The 18,985-nt window shown below is 51.0% G+C and overlaps 1 protein-coding gene across 1 annotated transcript in view; it reads left to right on the top strand.

The window, feature by feature from the left end:
- Positions 1-18,985, top strand: part of LOC122554086 (putative voltage-dependent R-type calcium channel subunit alpha-1E) — a 1,472,327-nt gene that overhangs the window by 787,611 nt on the left and 665,731 nt on the right. The window lies entirely within an intron of this gene.

The following is an 18,985-nucleotide window of genomic DNA, read 5'->3' on the forward strand; positions in this document are numbered from 1 at the left end:
TCTCTGTGTCTCTCTCTGTCGCTCTCTGTGTCTCTCGGTGTTGCTCTCTGTGTCACTCTCTGTCGCTCTCTGTGTCTCCCTGTGTCACACTCGGTCACTCTCGGTGTCGGTCTCTGTGTCGCTCTCGGTGTCGCTCTCTGTGTCGCTCTCTGTGTCGCTCTCTGTCGCTCTCTATGTCACTCTCTGTGTCACTCTCGGTGTCGCTCTCGGTGTCGCTCTCTGAATCTCTCTGTGTCGCTCTCTGTGTCTCTCGGTGTCGCTCTCTGTGTCTCTCTCTGTCGCTCTCTGTGTCTCTCGGTGTCGCGGTCTGTGTCTCTCTCTGTCGCTCTCTGTGTCTCTTGGTGTCGCTCTCTGTGTCACTCTCGGTGTCGCTCTCTCTCTCGCTCAATGTGTCGCTCTCAGTGTCACTCTCTCTGTCACTCTCTGTGTCGTTCTCGGTGTCTCTCTCGGTGTCGCTCTGTGTCACTCTCTGTTGTTCTCTGTGTCACACTGGGTGCCACATTTGGTGTCACACTGTGTCACTCTCTGTGTCACCCTGTGTCACACTCGGTGTCTCTCTGTGTCACTCTCTGTGTCTCTCGCTGTGTCACACTCAGTGTCTCTCTCTGTGTCGCTCTCTGTGTCGCTCTCTGTGTCTCTCTCTGTGTCGCTCTCTGTGTCTCTCTCTGTGTCTCTCTCTGTGTCGCTCTCTGTGTCACTCTCTGTGTCTCTCGGTGTCACTCTCTGTGTCACTCTCTGTGTCTCTCGGTGTCGCTCTCGGTGTCGCTCTCTGTGTCGCTCTCTGTGTCTCTCTCTGTGTCGCTCTCGGTGTCTCTCTCTGTCGCTCTCTGTGTCTCTCGGTGTCGCTCTCGGTGTCTCTCTCTGTCGCTCTCTGTGTCTCTCGGAGTCGCTCTCTGTGTCTCTCTGTCGCTCTCTGTGTCACTCTCTGTGTCTCTCCGTGTCGCTCTCTGTGTCTCTCTGTGTCGCTCTCTGTGTCGCTGTGTCTCTCGGTGTCACTCTCTGTGTCGCTCTCGGTGTCGCTCTCTCTATCGCTCTCTGTGTCGCTCTCTGTGTCTCTCTCTGTCGCTCTCTGTGTCTCTCGGTGTTGCTCTCTGTGTCTCTCTCTGTCGCTCTCTGTGTCTCCCTGTGTCACACTCGGTCACTCTCGGTGTCGCTCTCTGTGTCGCTCTCGGTGTCGCTCTCTGTGTCGCTCTCTGTGTCGCTCTCTGTCGCTCTCTGTGTCACTCTCTGTGTCTCTTGGTATCGCTCTTGGTGTCACTCTCGGTGTCGCTCTCTGTGTCTCCCTGTGTCACACTCGGTCGCTCTCTGCGTCGCTCTCGGTGTCACTCTCTGTGTCTCTCTGTGTCGCTCTCGGTGTCGCTCTCTGCGTCGCTCTCGGTGTCTCTCTGTGTCGCTCTCGGTGTCTCTCTGTGTCACTCTGTGTCACTCTGTGTCGTTCTCTATGTCACACTGGGTGCCACACTCGGTGCCACATTCGGTGTCACACTGTGTCACTCTCTGTGTCACCCTGTGTCACACTCGGTTTCTCTCTGTGTCTCTCTCTGTGTCACTCTCTGTGTCTCTCTGTGTCGCTCTCTGTGTCTCTCTGTGTCGCTCTCTCTGTCGCTCTCTGTGTCACTCTCTGTGTCGCTCTCAGTTTCTCTCTGTGATTCTGTGTCTCTGTCGCTCTGTCGCTCTCTCTGTCGCTCTCTCTGTTGCTCTCTGTCGCTCTCGGTCTCGCTCTCTGTGTCTCTCTCTGTTGCTCTCTGTGTCGCACTCTCTGTCGCTCTCGGTGTCGCTCTCGGTGTCTCTCTGTCGCTCTCTGTGTCGCTGTCGGTTTCTCTCTGTGATTCTGTGTCTCTCTGTGTCGCTCTCTGTGTCGCTCTCTGTGTCGCTCTCGGTGTCGCTCTCGGTGTCGCTCTCTGTGTCACTCTCTGTGTCGCTCTCGGTGTCGTTCTCTGTGTCGCTCTGGGTGTCGCTCTCTCTGTCGCTCTCGGTGTCGCTCTCGGTGTCGCTCTCGGTGTCACTCTCTGTGTCGCTCTCGGTGTCGCTCTCTGTGTCGCTCTCTCTGTCGCTCTCTGTGTCGCTCTCGGTGTCGCTCTGTGTCACTCTGTGTCGTTCTCTGTGTCACACTGGGTGCCACACTGGGTGCCACATTTGGTGTCACACTGTGTCACTCTCTGTGTCACCCTGTGTCACCCCTGGTGTCTCTCTGTGTCACTCTCTGTGTCACTCGCTGTGTCACACTCAGTGTCACTCTCTGTGTTTCTCTCTGTGTCTCTCTCTGTGTCGCTCTCTCTGTCGCTCTCTGTGTCTCTCTCTGTGTCGCTCTCTGTGTCTCTCTGTGTCTCTCTCTGTGTCTCTCTCTGTGTCGCTCTCTCTGTCGCTCTCTGTGTCTCTCTCTGTGTCGCTCTCTTTGTCTCTCTCTGTGTCTCTCTCTGTGTCGCTCTCTGTGTCACTCTCTGTGTCTCTTGGTGTCACTCTCTGTGTCACTCTCTGTGTCGCTCTCTGTGTCACTCTCTGTGTCTCTCAGTGTCGCTCTCTGTGTCGCTCTCTGTGTCGCTCTCTGTGTCACTCTCTGTGTCTCTCAGTATCGCTCTCTGTGTCGCTCTCTGTGTCTCTCGGTGTCGCTCTCTGTGTCTCTCTCTGTCGCTCTCTGTGTCTCTCGGTGTTGCTCTCTGTGTCTCTCTCTGTCGCTCTCTGTGTCTCCCTGTGTCACACTCGGTCACTCTCGGTGTCGGTCTCTGTTTCGCTCTCGGTGTCGCTCTCTGTGTCGCTCTCTGTGTCGCTCTCTGTCGCTCTCTGTGTCACTCTCGGTGTCGCTCTCGGTGTCGCTCTCTGAATCTCTCTGTGTCGCTCTCTGTGTCTCTCGGTGTCGCTCTCTGTGTCTCTCTCTGTCGCTCTCTGTGTCTCTCGGTGTCGCGGTCTGTGTCTCTCTCTGTCGCTCTCTGTGTTTCTCGGTGTCGCTCTCTGTGTCACTCTCGGTGTCGCTCTCTCTCTCGCTCAATGTGTCGCTCTCGGTGTCACTCTCTCTGTCACTCTCTGTGTCGTTCTCGGTGTCTCTCTCGGTGTCGCTCTGTGTCACTCTCTGTTGTTCTCTGTGTCACACTGGGTGCCACACTGGGTGCCACATTTGGTGTCACACTGTGTCACTCTCTGTGTCACCCTGTGTCACACTCGGTGTCTCTCTGTGTCACTCTCTGTGTCTCTCGCTGTGTCACACTCAGTGTCTCTCTCTGTGTCGCTCTCTGTGTCGCTCTCTGTGTCTCTCTCTGTGTCGCTCTCTGTGTCTCTCTCTGTGTCTCTCTCTGTGTCACTCTCTGTGTCACTCTCTGTGTCTCTCGGTGTCACTCTCTGTGTCACTCTCTGTGTCTCTCGGTGTCGCTCTCGGTGTCGCTCTCTGTGTCGCTCTCTGTGTCTCTCTCTGTGTCGCTCTCGGTGTCTCTCTCTGTCGCTCTCTGTGTCTCTCGGTGTCGCTCTCGGTGTCTCTCTCTGTCGCTCTCTGTGTCTCTCGGTGTTGCTCTCTGTGTCTCTCTGTCGCTCTCTGTGTCACTCTCTGTGTCTCTCCGTGTCGCTCTCTGTGTCTCTCTGTGTCGCTCTCTGTGTCGCTGTGTCTCTCTCGGTGTCGCTCTCTGTGTCGCTCTCGGTGTCGCTCTCTCTATCGCTCTCTGTGTCGCTCTCTGTGTCTCTCGGTGTCGCTCTCTGTGTCTCTCTCTGTCGCTCTCTGTGTCTCTCGGTGTTGCTCTCTGTGTCTCTCTCTGTCGCTCTCTGTGTCTCCCTGTGTCACACTCGGTCACTCTCGGTGTCGCTCTCTGTGTCGCTCACGGTGTCGCTCTCTGTGTCGCTCTCTGTGTCTCTCAGTGTCGCTCTCTGTGTCGCTCTCTGTGTCGCTCTCTGTGTCACTCTCTGTGTCTCTCAGTGTCGCTCTCTGTGTCGCTCTCTGTGTCTCTCGGTGTCGCTCTCTGTGTCTCTCTCTGTCGCTCTCTGTGTCTCTCGGTGTTGCTCTCTGTGTCTCTCTCTGTCGCTCTCTGTGTCTCCCTGTGTCACACTGTGTCACTCTCGGTGTCGGTCTCTGTTTCGCTCTCGGTGTCGCTCTCTGTGTCGCTCTCTGTGTCGCTCTCTGTCGCTCTCTGTGTCACTCTCTGTGTCACTCTCGGTGTCGCTCTCGGTGTCGCTCTCTGAATCTCTCTGTGTCGCTCTCTGTGTCTCTCGGTGTCGCTCTCTGTGTCTCTCTCTGTCGCTCTCTGTGTCTCTCGGTGTCGCGGTCTGTGTCTCTCTCTGTCGCTCTCTGTGTTTCTCGGTGTCGCTCTCTGTGTCACTCTCGGTGTCGCTCTCTCTCTCGCTCAATGTGTCGCTCTCGGTGTCACTCTCTCTGTCACTCTCTGTGTCGTTCTCGGTGTCTCTCTCGGTGTCGCTCTGTGTCACTCTCTGTTGTTCTCTGTGTCACACTGGGTGCCACACTGGGTGCCACATTTGGTGTCACACTGTGTCACTCTCTGTGTCACCCTGTGTCACACTCGGTGTCTCTCTGTGTCACTCTCTGTGTCTCTCGCTGTGTCACACTCAGTGTCTCTCTCTGTGTCGCTCTCTGTGTCGCTCTCTGTGTCTCTCTCTGTGTCTCTCTCTGTGTCACTCTCTGTGTCACTCTCTGTGTCTCTCGGTGTCACTCTCTGTGTCACTCTCTGTGTCTCTCGGTGTCGCTCTCGGTGTCGCTCTCTGTGTCGCTCTCTGTGTCTCTCTCTGTGTCGCTCTCGGTGTCTCTCTCTGTCGCTCTCTGTGTCTCTCGGTGTCGCTCTCGGTGTCTCTCTCTGTCGCTCTCTGTGTCTCTCGGTGTTGCTCTCTGTGTCTCTCTGTCGCTCTCTGTGTCACTCTGTGTCGCTCTCTGTGTCGCTGTGTCTCGCTCTGTGTCGCTCTCTGTGTCTCTCGGTGTCGCTCTCTGTGTCTCTCTCTGTCGCTCTCTGTGTCTCTCGGTGTTGCTCTCTGTGTCTCTCTCTGTCGCTCTCTGTGTCTCCCTGTGTCACACTCGGTCACTCTCGGTGTCGCTCTCTGTGTTGCTCTCGGTGTCGCTCTCTGTGTCGCTCTCTGTGTCTCTCAGTGTCGCTCTCTGTGTCGCTCTCTGTGTCGCTCTCTGTGTCACTCTCTGTGTCACTCTCGGTGTCGCTCTCGGTGTCGCTCTCTGTGTCTCTCGGTGTCGCTCTCTGTGTCTCTCTCTGTCGCTCTCTGTGTCTCTCGGTGTTGCTCTCTGTGTCTCTCTCTGTCGCTCTCTGTGTCTCCCTGTGTCACACTCGGTCACTCTCGGTGTCGGTCTCTGTTTCGCTCTCGGTGTCGCTCTCTGTGTCGCTCTCTGTGTCGCTCTCTGTGTCTCTCAGTGTCGCTCTCTGTGTCGCTCTCTGTGTCTCTCGGTGTCGCTCTCTGTGTCTCTCTCTGTCGCTCTCTGTGTCTCTCGGTGTTGCTCTCTGTGTCTCTCTCTGTCGCTCTCTGTGTCTCCCTGTGTCACACTCGGTCACTCTCGGTGTCGGTCTCTGTTTCGCTCTCGGTGTCGCTCTCTGTGTCGCTCTCTGTGTCGCTCTCTGTGTCACTCTCTGTGTCTCTCAGTGTCGCTCTCTGTGTCGCTCTCTGTGTCTCTCGGTGTCGCTCTCTGTGTCTCTCTCTGTCGCTCTCTGTGTCTCTCGGTGTTGCTCTCTGTGTCTCTCTCTGTCGCTCTCTGTGTCTCCCTGTGTCACACTCGGTCACTCTCGGTGTCGGTCTCTGTTTCGCTCTCGGTGTCGCTCTCTGTGTCGCTCTCTGTGTCGCTCTCTGTCGCTCTCTGTGTCACTCTCTGTGTCACTCTCGGTGTCGCTCTCGGTGTCGCTCTCTGAATCTCTCTGTGTCGCTCTCTGTGTCTCTCGGTGTCGCTCTCTGTGTCTCTCTCTGTCGCTCTCTGTGTCTCTCGGTGTCGCGGTCTGTGTCTCTCTCTGTCGCTCTCTGTGTCTCTCGGTGTCGCTCTCTGTGTCACTCTCGGTGTCGCTCTCTCTCTCACTCAATGTGTCGCTCTCGGTGTCACTCTCTCTGTCACTCTCGGTGTCGCTCTCTGAATCTCTCTGTGTCGCTCTCAGTGTCTCTCGGTGTCGCTCTCTGTGTCTCTCTCTGTCGCTCTCTGTGTCTCTCGGTGTCGCGGTCTGTGTCTCTCTCTGTCGCTCTCTGTGTCTCTCGGTGTCGCTCTCTGTGTCACTCTCGGTGTCGCTCTCTCTCTCACTCAATGTGTCGCTCTCGGTGTCACTCTCTCTGTCACTCTCTGTGTCGTTCTCGGTGTCTCTCTCGGTGTCGCTCTGTGTCACTCTCTGTTGTTCTCTGTGTCACACTGGGTGCCACACTGGGTGCCACATTTGGTGTCACACTGTGTCACTCTCTGTGTCACCCTGTGTCACACTCAGTGTCTCTCTCTGTGTCACTCTCTGTGTCTCTCTCTGTGTCGCTCTCTGTGTCGCTCTCTGTGTCTCTCTCTGTGTCGCTCTCTGTGTCTCTCTCTGTGTCTCTCTCTGTGTCACTCTCTGTGTCACTCTCTGTGTCTCTCGGTGTCACTCTCTGTGTCACTCTCTGTGTCTCTCGGTGTCGCTCTCGGTGTCGCTCTCTGTGTCGCTCTCTGTGTCTCTCTCTGTGTCGCTCTCGGTGTCTCTCTCTGTCGCTCTCTGTGTCTCTCGGTGTCGCTCTCGGTGTCTCTCTCTGTCGCTCTCTGTGTCTCTCGGTGTCGCTCTCTGTGTCTCTCTGTCGCTCTCTGTGTCACTCTCTGTGTCTCTCCGTGTCGCTCTCTGTGTCTCTCTGTGTCGCTCTCTGTGTCGCTGTGTCTCTCGGTGTCGCTCTCTGTGTCACTCTCTGTGTCTCTTGGTATCGCTCTCGGTGTCACTCTCCGCGTCGCTCTCTGTGTCTCCCTGTGTCACACTCGGTCGCTCTCTGCGTCGCTCTCGGTGTCACTCTCTGTGTCTCTCTGTGTCGCTCTCTGTGTCGCTCTCGGTGTCGCTCTCTGCGTCGCTCTCGGTGTCTCTCTGTGTCGCTCTCGGTGTCTCTCTGTGTCACTCTGTGTCGTTCTCTGTGTCACACTGGGTGCCACACTCGGTGCCACATTCGGTGTCACACTGTGTCACTCTTTGTGTCACCCTGTGTCACACTCGGTGTCTCTCTGTGTCTCTCTCTGTGTCATTCTCTGTGTCTCTCTGTGTCGCTCTCTGTGTCTCTCTGTGTCGCTCTCTCTGTCGCTCTCTGTGTCACTCTCTGTGTCGCTCTTGGTGTCGCTCTCAGTTTCTGTCTGTGATTCTGTGTCTCTCTGTCGCTCTGTCGCTCTCTCTGTCGCTCTCTCTGTCGCTCTCTGTCGCTCTCGGTCTCGCTCTCTGTGTCTCTCTCTGTTGCTCTCTGTGTCGCACTCTCTGTCGCTCTCGGTGTCGCTCTCGGTGTCTCTCTCTGTCGCTCTCTGTGTCGCTGTCGGTTTCTCTCTGTGATTCTGTGTCTCTCTGTCGCTCTCTCTGTCGCTTTCTGTGTCTCTCTCTGTGTCGCTCTCGGTGTCGCTCTCGGTGTCGCTCTCTGTGTCACTCTCTGTGTCGCTCTTGGTGTCGTTCTCGGTGTCATTCTCTGTGTCGCTCTGGGTGTCGCTCTCTCTGTCGCTCTCGGTGTCGCTCTCGGTGTCACTCTCTGTGTCGCTCTCGGTGTCGCTCTCTGTGTCGCTCTCTCTGTCGCTCTCTGTGTCGCTCTCGGTGTCGCTCTGCGTCACTCTGTGTCGTTCTCTGTGTCACACTGGGTGCCACACTGGGTGCCACATTTGGTGTCACACTGTGTCACTCTCTGTGTCACCCTGTGTCACCCCTGGTGTCTCTCTGTGTCACTCTCTGTGTCACTCGCTGTGTCACACTCAGTGTCACTCTCTGTGTCTCTCTCTGTGTCGCTCTCGGTGTCGCTCTCTGTGTCTCTCTCTGTGTCTCTCTGTGTCGCTCTCTGTGTCTCTCTCTGTGTCTCTCTCGGTGTCGCTCTCTGTGTCGCTCTCTGTGTCTCTCGGTGTCACTCTCTGTGTCGCTCTCTGTGTCGCTCTCTCTGTCGCTCTCTGTGTCTCTCTCTGTGTCTCTCTCTGTGTCGCTCTCTGTGTCACTCTCTGTGTCTCTCTGTGTCACTCTCTCTGTTGCTGTCGGTGTCGCTCTCTGTGTGGCTCTCTGTGTCTCTCAGTGTCGCTCTCTGTGTCTCTCTCTGTCGCTCTCTGTGTCTCTCGGTGTCGCTCTCTGTGTCTCTCTCTGTGTCGCTCTCTGTGTCGTTCTCTGTGTCGCTCTCGGTGTCTCTAGGTGTCACTCTCTGTGTCTCTCTCTGTGTCTCTCTCGGTGTCGCTCTCTGTGTCGCTCTCTCTGTCTCTCGGTGTCACTCTCTGTGTCGCTCTCTGTGTCGCTCTCTCTGTCGCTCTCTGTGTCTCTCTCTGTGTCTCTCTCTGTGTCGCTCTCTGTGTCACTCTCTGTGTCTCTCTCTGTCGCTCTCGGTGTCGCTCTCTGTGTCGCTCTCTGTGTCGCTCTCTGTGTCGTTCTCTGTGTCGCTCTCGGTGTCTCTAGGTGTCACTCTCTGTGTCTCTCTGTGTCGCTCTCTGTGTTGCTCTTGGTGTCGCTCTCGGTGTCGCTCTCTGCGTCGCTTTCTGCGTCGCTCTCGGTGTCGCTCTCGGTGTCTCTCTGTGTCACTCTGTGTCGTTCTCTGTGTCACACTGGGTGCCACACTGGGTGCCACACTCAGTGCCACATTCGGTGTCACACTGTGTCACTCTCTGTGTCACCCTGTGTCACACTCAGTGTCTCTCTGTGTGTCTCTCTCTGTGTCTCTCTCTGTGTCGCTCTCTGTGTCACTCTCGGTTTCTCTCTGTGATTCTGTGTCTCTCTGTCGCTCTCTCTGTCGCTCTCGGTGTCGCTCTCTGTGTCGCTCTCGGTGTCGCTCTCGGTGTCGCTCTCTGTGTCGCTCTCTATGTCGCTCTCTGTGTCTCCCTGTGTCACACTCGGTCACTCTCAGTGTCTCTCTGTGTGACTCTCTGTGTCGCTCTCTGTGTCACTGTCTGTGTCGCTCTCTGTGTCTCTCTGTGTCGCTCTCTGTGTCGCTCTCTGTGTCTCCCTGTGTCACACTCGGTCACTCTCGGTGTCTCTCTGTGTGACTCTCTGTGTCTCTCTCTGTGTCGCTCTCTGTGTCACTCTCTGTGTCTCTCTGTGTCGCTCTCTGTGTCTCTCTGTGTCACTCTCTGTGTCGCTCTCTGTGTCTCCCTGTGTCACACTCGGTCACTCTCTGTGTCTCTCTGTGTGACTCTCTGTGTCGCTCTCTGTGTCACTCTCTGTGTCTCTCTGTGTCGCTCTCTGTGTCGCTCTCTGTGTCTCCCTGTGTCACACTCGGTCACTCTCGGTGTCTCTCTGTGTCACTCTGTGTCGCACGCTGCGTCGCTCTCTGTGTTGCTTTCGGTGGCTCTCTGTTTCGCTCTCTGTGTCGCGCTCTGTGTCACTCTCTGTCACTCTCTGTGTCGCGCTCTGTGTCACTCTCTGTGTCACTCTCTGTGTCGTTCTCTGTGTCACACTCGGTGCCACACTCGGTGTCTCTCTGTGTTGCTCTCGGTGTCACTCTATGTCACAATCTGTGTCACACTCTGTGTCACACTTGGTGTCATACTTGTCACACTTGGTGTCTTTCTGTGCGTCTCTCTGTGTCTCCCGGTGTCGCTCTCGGTGTTGCTCTCAGTGTCACATTCTGTGTCACACTGTGTCTCTCTGTGTCACTCTGTCTCTCTCTGGGTGTCACTCTGGGTGTCTCTCCATGTCTCACTGTGTCACGCTCTGTGTGTCACTCTGGGTCTCTCTATGTCGCTCTCTGTGTCGCTCTCTGTGTCACTCTGTCTCTCTCTGGGTGTCATTCTGGGTGTCTCTCCATGCCTCACTGTGTCACGCTCTGTGTGTCACTCTGGGTCTCTCTGTGTCGCTCTCTGTGTCGCTCTCTGTGTCACTCTGTCTCTCTCTGGGTGTCATTCTGGGTGTCTCTCCATGTCTCACTGTGTCACGCTCTGTGTGTCACTCTGGGTCTCTCTGTGTCGCTCTCTGTGTCACTGTCTCTCTCTGGGTGTCATTCTGGGTGTCTCTCCATGTCTCACTGTGTCACGCTCTGTGTGTCACTCTGGGTCTCTCTGTGTCGCTCTCTGTGTCGCTCTGTCTCTCTCTGTGTGTCACTCTGGGTCTCTCTGGGTGTCACTCTGGATGGGTCTCTGTGTCACTCTCGGTGTCTCTCTGTGTCACACTCTGTGTCTCTCTCTATGTTGCTCTCTGTGTCGCTCTCTGTGTCACACTGGGTGTCTCTCTGTGTCACACTCTGTCTCTCTCTCTGTGTTGCTCTCTGTGTCGCTCTCTGTGTCACACTGGGTGTCTCTCTGTGTCACACTCTGTGTCACACTCTGTCTCTCTCTCTGTGTTGCTCTCTGTGTTGCTCTCTGTGTCACACTGGGTGTCTCTCTGTGTCACACTCTGTGTCACACTCTGTCTCTCTCTGGGTGTCACTCTGGGTGGGTCTCTGTGTCACTCTCGGTGTCTCACTGTGTCGCTTTCAGTGTTGTTTCTGTTGGTTTTCAATAGTAACAGTGTCTGCATAGAATTACTGTTTGTTTATAACGGAGAAAATGAATGTAATAATGAATAAGTATTGACTGAGATAATTATTTTCAGGTGGAGATAAACACCATGGGCAGAAAATGTTTTGGGGGTTAGCGATAGAGAAGCATGCCATCAATGCACAACAGTATTCCTGGGTGACTTGAAGCTAATTATAGGTTGGATAAACCAAACTGGAGGAGGTTTCCTGGAATGTGTACATGTTAGCTTTTTTTGACCAACATGTTAAGGAACTAACTCGAGAGCAGGCTATCCCGCACTGGGTGTAATGCATTGAGAAAACTTTATTTAACAATCTTATGGATTACATTTGGGAAGACTGACCTGAAAATGATAGAGTTGTTCATTCAGATGAAAAGTGAGGAAGTTGAATCCAAAACCTCAGTTCCTGAATCTTAATGAGGATTGAGGATTGAGTTGGAGATGCTATATTGGGAAACCTTACTAAAAGAGCTGGCAATGGATTGGTAATGTGTGCATGAATTACAACGAGTATTTGGTGCACAGGTGAAACAAGAAAAGGGGCTCAACCATGGTTTATAAATGAAATTAGGGATAATCTTGGATCCCAAGAGGAAACCTCCAAAATAAAGCATATTACACTCCAGTGAAAGATGGGAAACGATGTAAAAGGGAGAAATCGAGTATGATAGTAAACTAGAAGAGCGCACAAAATGTAACTGAAAGCTTCTATAAAAATGTAAAGACAATAAGGTTAGTAGAGATAAATGTGGATCCCCGACAGACTAATTATAATGGGTAGCAAAGAAATGGCAGAAAAGTTAACAGGTACTTTGTCTTGTTTTTGCAAAAGGCAATACAAACAATCCCCAAAATGTTAAGGAACCGAGGATCCAGTCAAAAGGTGGAATTGAAGAAAATCAGTATTAGTAAGGAGATGGTGCTGGGCAAACTAATGGGTTTAAAGGCCGATAAATCAGCCAGAACCTGGTTATCAACATCCCAGAGGACAAAAGGAAGTGGCCGTGAAAATATTGGATGGATGAATGGTCATCTTCTAAAATTCTATAAACTCTGGAGCAGTTCCGACAGAATGTTCAAAAAGGGAGAGAGAGAGAGAGAAAATCCGAGAGTTAAAGGCCAATTAGCCCGACATCAGTCATGGGGAAAATGCTGCAATCCATTTTGAAACATGTCGTAACAGAGCATTTGGAAGCCAGCATTGGTTTGTGAAAAGCAAACCATGTTTAACAATTCTACTCAAGTGTTCTGGGGAATGTAACTGGTTGAATAAATAAGGGAGAACAGTCAGTGTGGTGTATTTGGACTTTCATAGGTTTTTGGTAAGGTCTTTCATAAGAGGTGAGTGCGAAGAGTGGGAAAAAGTGAAGAGTGGAGGTATTACATTGGCGTGAATTGAGAATTGGTTGACACAGAAGAGACAGAGAGTAGGGATAAATGGGTCATTTTTTGAGTGACAGAGAGTGGCTAGTAAGGAATCAGAAGGATCGGTGCTTTGGCATCAGCCATTCACGAGATATTTAAATGACCTGGATGAGTGAGCCTAATGTAACATTTCCAAGTTTGCTGATGTCACGCAATATGATGGAATTGTGTGCTGTGAGGAGGAGGCAAGGAGCCTTCAAGGTGATTTGGACAAGTGGAGTGAGTGGGCAAACACATGGCAGATGCAGTACAACATGGTGAAATGTGAAGTTCTACATTTTGGTGTGAAAAACAGTAAGAAAGAGTATTATTTAAAAGGTGAGATATTGGGACGTATGGATATACAAAGGGATCTGGGTGTCCTCGTACAACAATGAAAGTAGACACGCAAATGCAGCAAGCAATTAGGAAGGCAAATAGTATATATGTTAAAGTTTATTCATGGGGTATGGGTATTGCAGTCCATCCATGTTTATTATCCATCCCTAATGAAGGGCTTTTGCCTTAAACATCAATTTTCCTGCTCCTCGGATGCTGCCTGACCTGCTGTGCTTTTCCAGCGCCACTCTAATCTAGAATCTGGTTTCCAGCATCTGCAATCCTTGTTTTTACCCATAGAATACCTACAGTGTGGAAACAAGCCCTTTGGCCCAAAAAGTCCACACCGACCCTCCGAAGAGTATCTCACACAGATCCATTCCCCTACCCTATTACTCCACACTTGCCCTGACTAATGCACCCAGCTTACACATCCCTAAACACTAGGGGCAAATTAGCATGGCCAATTCACCTGACCTACCCATCTTTGGACTGTGGGAGGAAACCGGAGTACCCGGAGAAAACCTGCACAGACATGGGGAAAATATGCAGAAGAAGGGCAACCCCGAAGAAGGGCTCATGCCTGAAATGTCGATTCTCCTGTTCCCTGGATGCTGCCTGACCTGCTGCGCTTTTCCAGCAACACATTTTCAGCTCTGATCTCCAGCATCTGCAGCCCTCACTTTCCCCATCATTAAGAATAGAGGCACACAACATGGAAACAGACCCTTCAGACCGGTTTGTCCATTGCCAATCAAGTTTCCCAGGCTAAACTAGTCCCATTTCCCTGCATTTGGCCCGTATCTCTTCTAAACCTTTCCTATTTATGTCAAACTGTCTTTTCAGTGTTGTTACTGTATCAGCAGCAATCACTTCCTCTGATCGTTCATTCACATACAAAACGCCCTCTATGTGAAAGAATTGCCCCTCAGGTCCCTATTAAATTTTCCTTCTCTCACCTTACAAATGTGCCCCCTACTTTTGAACTCCCCTATCCCATGATTTTAGAAACCTCTATAAGGTCAACTCTCTGTCCCCGGGGAAAAGAATTCCCAGCCATTCCAGCCTGGTCTTATAACACAAACCTCCTTACCCGGCAACATCCTAGAAAATTGTTTCTGAGCAGTTCCCAGTTTAATAATAATCCCACTGTTATTCTCCATGTCCGACTGTTATTGTCTATATCCCACTGTGATTCTCCATGTCCCATTGTTATTCCCCGTGTCCCACTGTGATTCTCCGTGTCCCACTGTTATTCCCCATGTCCCACTGTTATTCTTCGTGTCCCACTGTAATTTTCCATGTCACACTGTTATTCTCCATGTCCCACTGTTATTCTCCATGTCCCACTGTTATTTTCCATGTCCCACTGTTATTCTCCGTGTCCCACTGTTATTCTCCGTGTCCCACTGTTATTTTCCATGTCACACTGTTATTTTCCATGTCCCACTGTTATTCTCCATGTTCCACTGTTATTCTTCGTGTCCCACTGTAATTTTCCATGTCCCACTGTTATTCTCCATGTCCCACTGTTATTCTCCGTGTCCTACTGTTATTCCCCGTGTCCCACTGTTATTCTCCATGTCCCACTGTTATTCTCCATGTCCCACCGTTATTCTCCACGTCCTACTGTTATTCCCCGTGTCCCACTGTTATTCCCCATGTCCCACTGTTATTCTCCGTGTCCCACTGTTATTCCCCATGTCCTACTGTTATTCCCCGTGTCCCACTGTTATTCCACATGTCCCACTGTTATTCTCCGTGTCCCACTGTTATTCTCCATGTCCTACTGTTATTCTCCGTGTCCCACTGTTATTCCCCATGTCCCACTGTTATTCTCCGTGTCCCACTGTTATTCTCCATGTCCTACTGTTATTCTCCGTGTACTACTGTTATTCCCCGTGTCCCACTGTTATTCCCCGTGTCCGACTGTTATTCTCCATGTCCCACTGTTATTCCCCGTGTCCAACTGTTATTCTCCGTGTCCCACTGTTATTCTCCATGTCCTACTGTTATTCCCCGTGTCCCACTGTTATTCTCCATGTCCCACTGTTATTCCCCGTGTCCATCTGTTATTCCCCGTGTCCGACTGTTTTTCTCCATGTCCCACTGTTATTCCCCGTGTCCCACTGTTATTCTCCATGTCCCACTGTTATTCCCCGTGTCTCACTGTTATTCGCCGTGTCCCACTGTTATTCTCCATGTCCCACTGTTATTCTCCGTGTCCACTGTTATTTTCCATGTCCCACTGTTATTCTCCATGTCCCACTGTTATTCTCCGTATCCCACTGTTATTTTCCATGTCACACTGTTATTCTCCATGTCCCACTGTTATTTTCCATGTCCCGCTGTTATTCTCCGTGTTCCACTGTTATTCTTCGTGTCCCACTGTAATTTTCCATGTCCCACTGTTATTCTCCATGTCCCACTGTTATTCTCCGTGTCCTACTGTTATTCCCCGTGTCCCACTGTTATTCTCCATGTCGCACTGTTATTCTCCGTGTCCCACTGTTATTCTCCATGTCCTACTGTTATTCCCCGTGTCCCACTGTTATTCTCCATGTCCCACTGTTATTCTCCGTGTCCCACTGTTATTCTCCGTGTCCTACTGTTATTCCTCGTGTCCCACTGTTATTCCCCATGTCCCACTGTTATTCTCCGTGTCCCACTGTTATTCCCCGTGTCCCACTGTTATTCTCCGTGTCCATCTGTTATTCTCCGTGTCCCACTATTATTCTCCATGTCCTACTGTTATTCTCCATGTCCCACTGTGATTCTCCATGTCCCACTGTTATTCCCCAGGTCCCACTGTAATTCCCGGTGTCCAACTGATATTCTCCGTGTCCCACTGTTATTCCCCGTGTCCTACTGTTATTCCCCGTGTTCTACTTTTATTCTCCATGTCCTACTGTTATTCCCCGGGTCCCACTGTTATTCCCGGTGTCCAACTGTTATTCTCCGTGTCCCACTGTTATTCCCCATGTCCCACTGTTATTCCCCGTGTCCATCTGTTATTCTCCGTGTCCATCTGTTATTCCCCGTGTCCATCTGTTATTCTCCGTGTTCTACTGTTATTCCCCGGGTCCCACTGTTATTCCCGGTGTCCAACTGTTATTCTCCGTGTCCCACTGTTATTCCCCATGTCCCACTGTTATTCCCCGTGTCCATCTGTTATTCTCCGTGTCCATCTGTTATTCCCCGTGTCCAACTGTTATTCTCCGTGTCCCACTGTTATTCCCCGGGTCCCACTATTATTCACCATGTCCATCTGTTATTCTCCGTGTCCCACTATTATTCTCCATGTCCTACTGTTATTCTCCATGTCCCACTGTGATTCTCCATGTCCCACTGTTATTCCCCGGGTCCCACTGTAATTCCCGGTGTCCAACTGTTATTCTCCATGTCCCACTGTTATTCCCCGTGTCCTACTGTTATTCCCCGTGTTCTACTTTTATTCTCCATGTCCTACTGTTATTCCCCGGGTCCCACTGTTATTCCCGGTGTCCAACTGTTATTCTCCGTGTCCCACTGTTATTCCCCATGTCCCACTGTTATTCCCCGTGTCCATCTGTTATTCTCCGTGTCCATCTGTTATTCCCCGTGTCCATCTGTTATTCTCCGTGTTCTACTGTTATTCCCCATGTCCCACTGTGATACTCTATGTCCCACTGTGAATATCCATGTCCCACTGTTATTCTCCGTGTCCCACTGTTATTTTCCGTGTCCCACTGTTATTCTCCATGTCCCACTGTGATTCTCCATGTCCCACTGTGAATATCCATGTCATACTGTTATTCTCCGTGTCACACTGTTATTTTCCGTGTCCCACTGTCATTCTCCATGTCCCACTGTTATTCTCCGTGTCCCACTGTTATGCTCCGTGTCCCATTGTTATTCTCCATGTCCCACTGTTATTGTCCATATCCCACTGTTATTCTCCATGTCCTACTGTTATTCCCCGTGTCCCACTGTTATTCCCCGTGTCCCACTGTTATTCTCCATGTCCCACTGTTATTCTCCATGTCCCACTGTTATTCTCCGTGTCACACTGTTATGCTCCGTGCCCCACTGTTATTCTCCATGTCCCACTGTTATTGTCCATATCCCACTGTTATTCTCCATGTCCTACTGTTATTCCGCGTGTCCCACTGTTATTCCCCGTGTCCCACTGTTATTCTCCGTGTCCCACTGTTATTCTCCATGTCCCACTGTTATTCTCCGTGTCACACTGTTATTCTCCGTGTCTCACTGTTCCTCTCCATGTCCCACTGTTATTCTCCATGTCCCACTGTTATTCTCCATGTCACACTGTTATTCCCCGTGTCCCACTGTTATTCTCCATGTCCTACTGTTATTCCCCGTGTCCCACTGTTATTCTCCATGTCCCACTGTTATTGTCCATATCCCATTGTTATTCTCCATGTCCTACTGTTATTCTCCGAGTCCCACTGTTATTCCACATGTCCCAATGTTATTCTCCGTGTCCTACTGTTATTCTCCATGTCCCACTGTTATTCTCCGTGTCCCACTGTTATTCTCCGTATCCTACTATTATTCTCCATGTCCCACTGTTATTCTCCGTGTCCTACTGTTATTCTCCATGTCCCACTGTAATTCTTCATGTCCCACTGTTATTCGCCATGTCCCACTGTTATTCTCCATGTCCTACTGTTATTCTACGTCTCCCACACTTATTCTCTGTGTCCCACTGTTATTCTCCGTGTCCTACTGTTATTCTCCATGTCCCACTGTTATTCTCCGTGTCCTACTGTTACTCTCCATGTCCTACTGTTATTCTCCATGTCCCACTGTTATTCTCCGTGTCCTACTGTTATTCTCCATGTCCCACTGTTATACGCCATGTCCCACTGTTATTCTCCGGGTCCTACTGTTATTCTCCATGTCCCACTGTTATTCTCCGTGTCCCACTGTTCTCCATGTCCTACTGTTATTCTCCGTGTACTACTGTTATTCCCCGTGTCCCACTGTTATTCCCCGTGTCCGACTGTTATTCTCCATGTCCCACTGTTATTCCCCGTGTCCATCTGTTATTCTCCATGTCCCACTGTTATTCTCCGTGTCCTACTGTTATTCCCCGTGTCCCACTGTTATTCTCCATGTCCCACTGTTATTCTTCGTGTCCCACTGTAATTTTCCATGTCCCACTGTTATTCTCCATGTCCCACTGTTATTCTCCATGTCCCACTGTTATTTTCCATGTCCCACTGTTATTCTCCGTGTCCCACTGTTATTCTCCGTGTCCCACTGTTATTTTCCATGTCACACTGTTATTCTCCATGTCCCACTGTTATTTTCCATGTCCCACTGTTATTCTCCATGTCCCACTGTTATTCTCCGTGTCCCACTGTTATTTTCCATGTCACACTGTTATTCTCCATGTCCCACTGTTATTTTCCATGTCCCACTGTTATTCTCCATGTTCCACTGTTATTCTTCGTGTCCCACTGTAATTTTCCATGTCCCACTGTTATTCTCCATGTCCCACTGTTATTCTCCGTGTCCCACTGTTATTCTCCATGTCCTACTGTTATTCCCCGTGTCCCACTGTTATTCCCCATGTCCCACTGTTATTCTCCGTGTCCCACTGTTATTCTCCATGTCCTACTGTTATTCCCCGTGTCCCACTGTTATTCCCCATGTCCCACTGTTATTCTCCGTGTCCCACTGTTATTCTCCATGTCCTACTGTTATTCTCCGTGTCCCACTGTTATTCCCCATGTCCCACTGTTGTTCTCCGTGTCCCACTGTTATTCCCCGGGTCCCACTGTTATTCTCCGTGTCCATCTGTTATTCTCCGTGTCCCACTATTATTCTCCGTGTCCCACTGTTATTCTCCATGTCCCACTGTGATTCTCCATGTCCCACTGTTATTCCCCGGGTCCCACTGTTATTCTCCGTGTCCCACTGTTATTCCCCGTGTCCTACTGTTATTCCCCGTGTTCTACTTTTATTCTCCATGTCATACTGTTTTTCCCCGGGTCTCACTGTTATTCCCGGTGTCCAACTGTTATTCTCCGTGTCCCACTGTTCTTCCTCATGTCCCACTGTTATTCCCCGTGTCCATCTGTTATTCTCCGTGTTCTACTGTTATTCCCCATGTCCCACTATTATTCTCCATGTCCATCTGTTATTCTCCATGTCCCACAGTTATACTCGATGTCCCACTGTTATTTTCCGTGTCCCACTGTGATTCTCCAAGTCCTACTGTTTTTCTTCATGTCCCACTGTTATTCCCCATGTGCCACTGTTATTCTCCATGTCCCACTGTTATTCTCCGTGTCCCACTGTTATTTTCCGTGTCCCACTGTTATTCTCCATGTCCCACTGTGATTCTCCATGTCCCACTGTGAATATCCATGTCAGACTGTTATTATCCGTGTCACACTGTTATTTTCCGTGTCCCACTGTCATTCTCCATGTCCCACTGTTATTCTCCGTGTCCCACAGTTATGCTCCGTGTCCCATTGTTATTCTCCATGTCCCACTGTTATTGTCCATATCCCACTGTTATTCTCCATGTCCTACTGTTATTCCCCGTGTCCCACTGTTATTCCCCGTGTCCCACTGTTATTCTCCATGTCCCACTGTTATTCTCCATGTCCCACTGTTATTCTCCGTGTCACACTGTT

This window comes from Chiloscyllium plagiosum, unplaced genomic scaffold (assembly GCF_037043375.1).
Source record: "Chiloscyllium plagiosum isolate Xiang-an unplaced genomic scaffold, Cpla_swu_hap1 HiC_scaffold_9, whole genome shotgun sequence".
NCBI classification, from domain to species: domain Eukaryota; kingdom Metazoa; phylum Chordata; class Chondrichthyes; order Orectolobiformes; family Hemiscylliidae; genus Chiloscyllium; species Chiloscyllium plagiosum.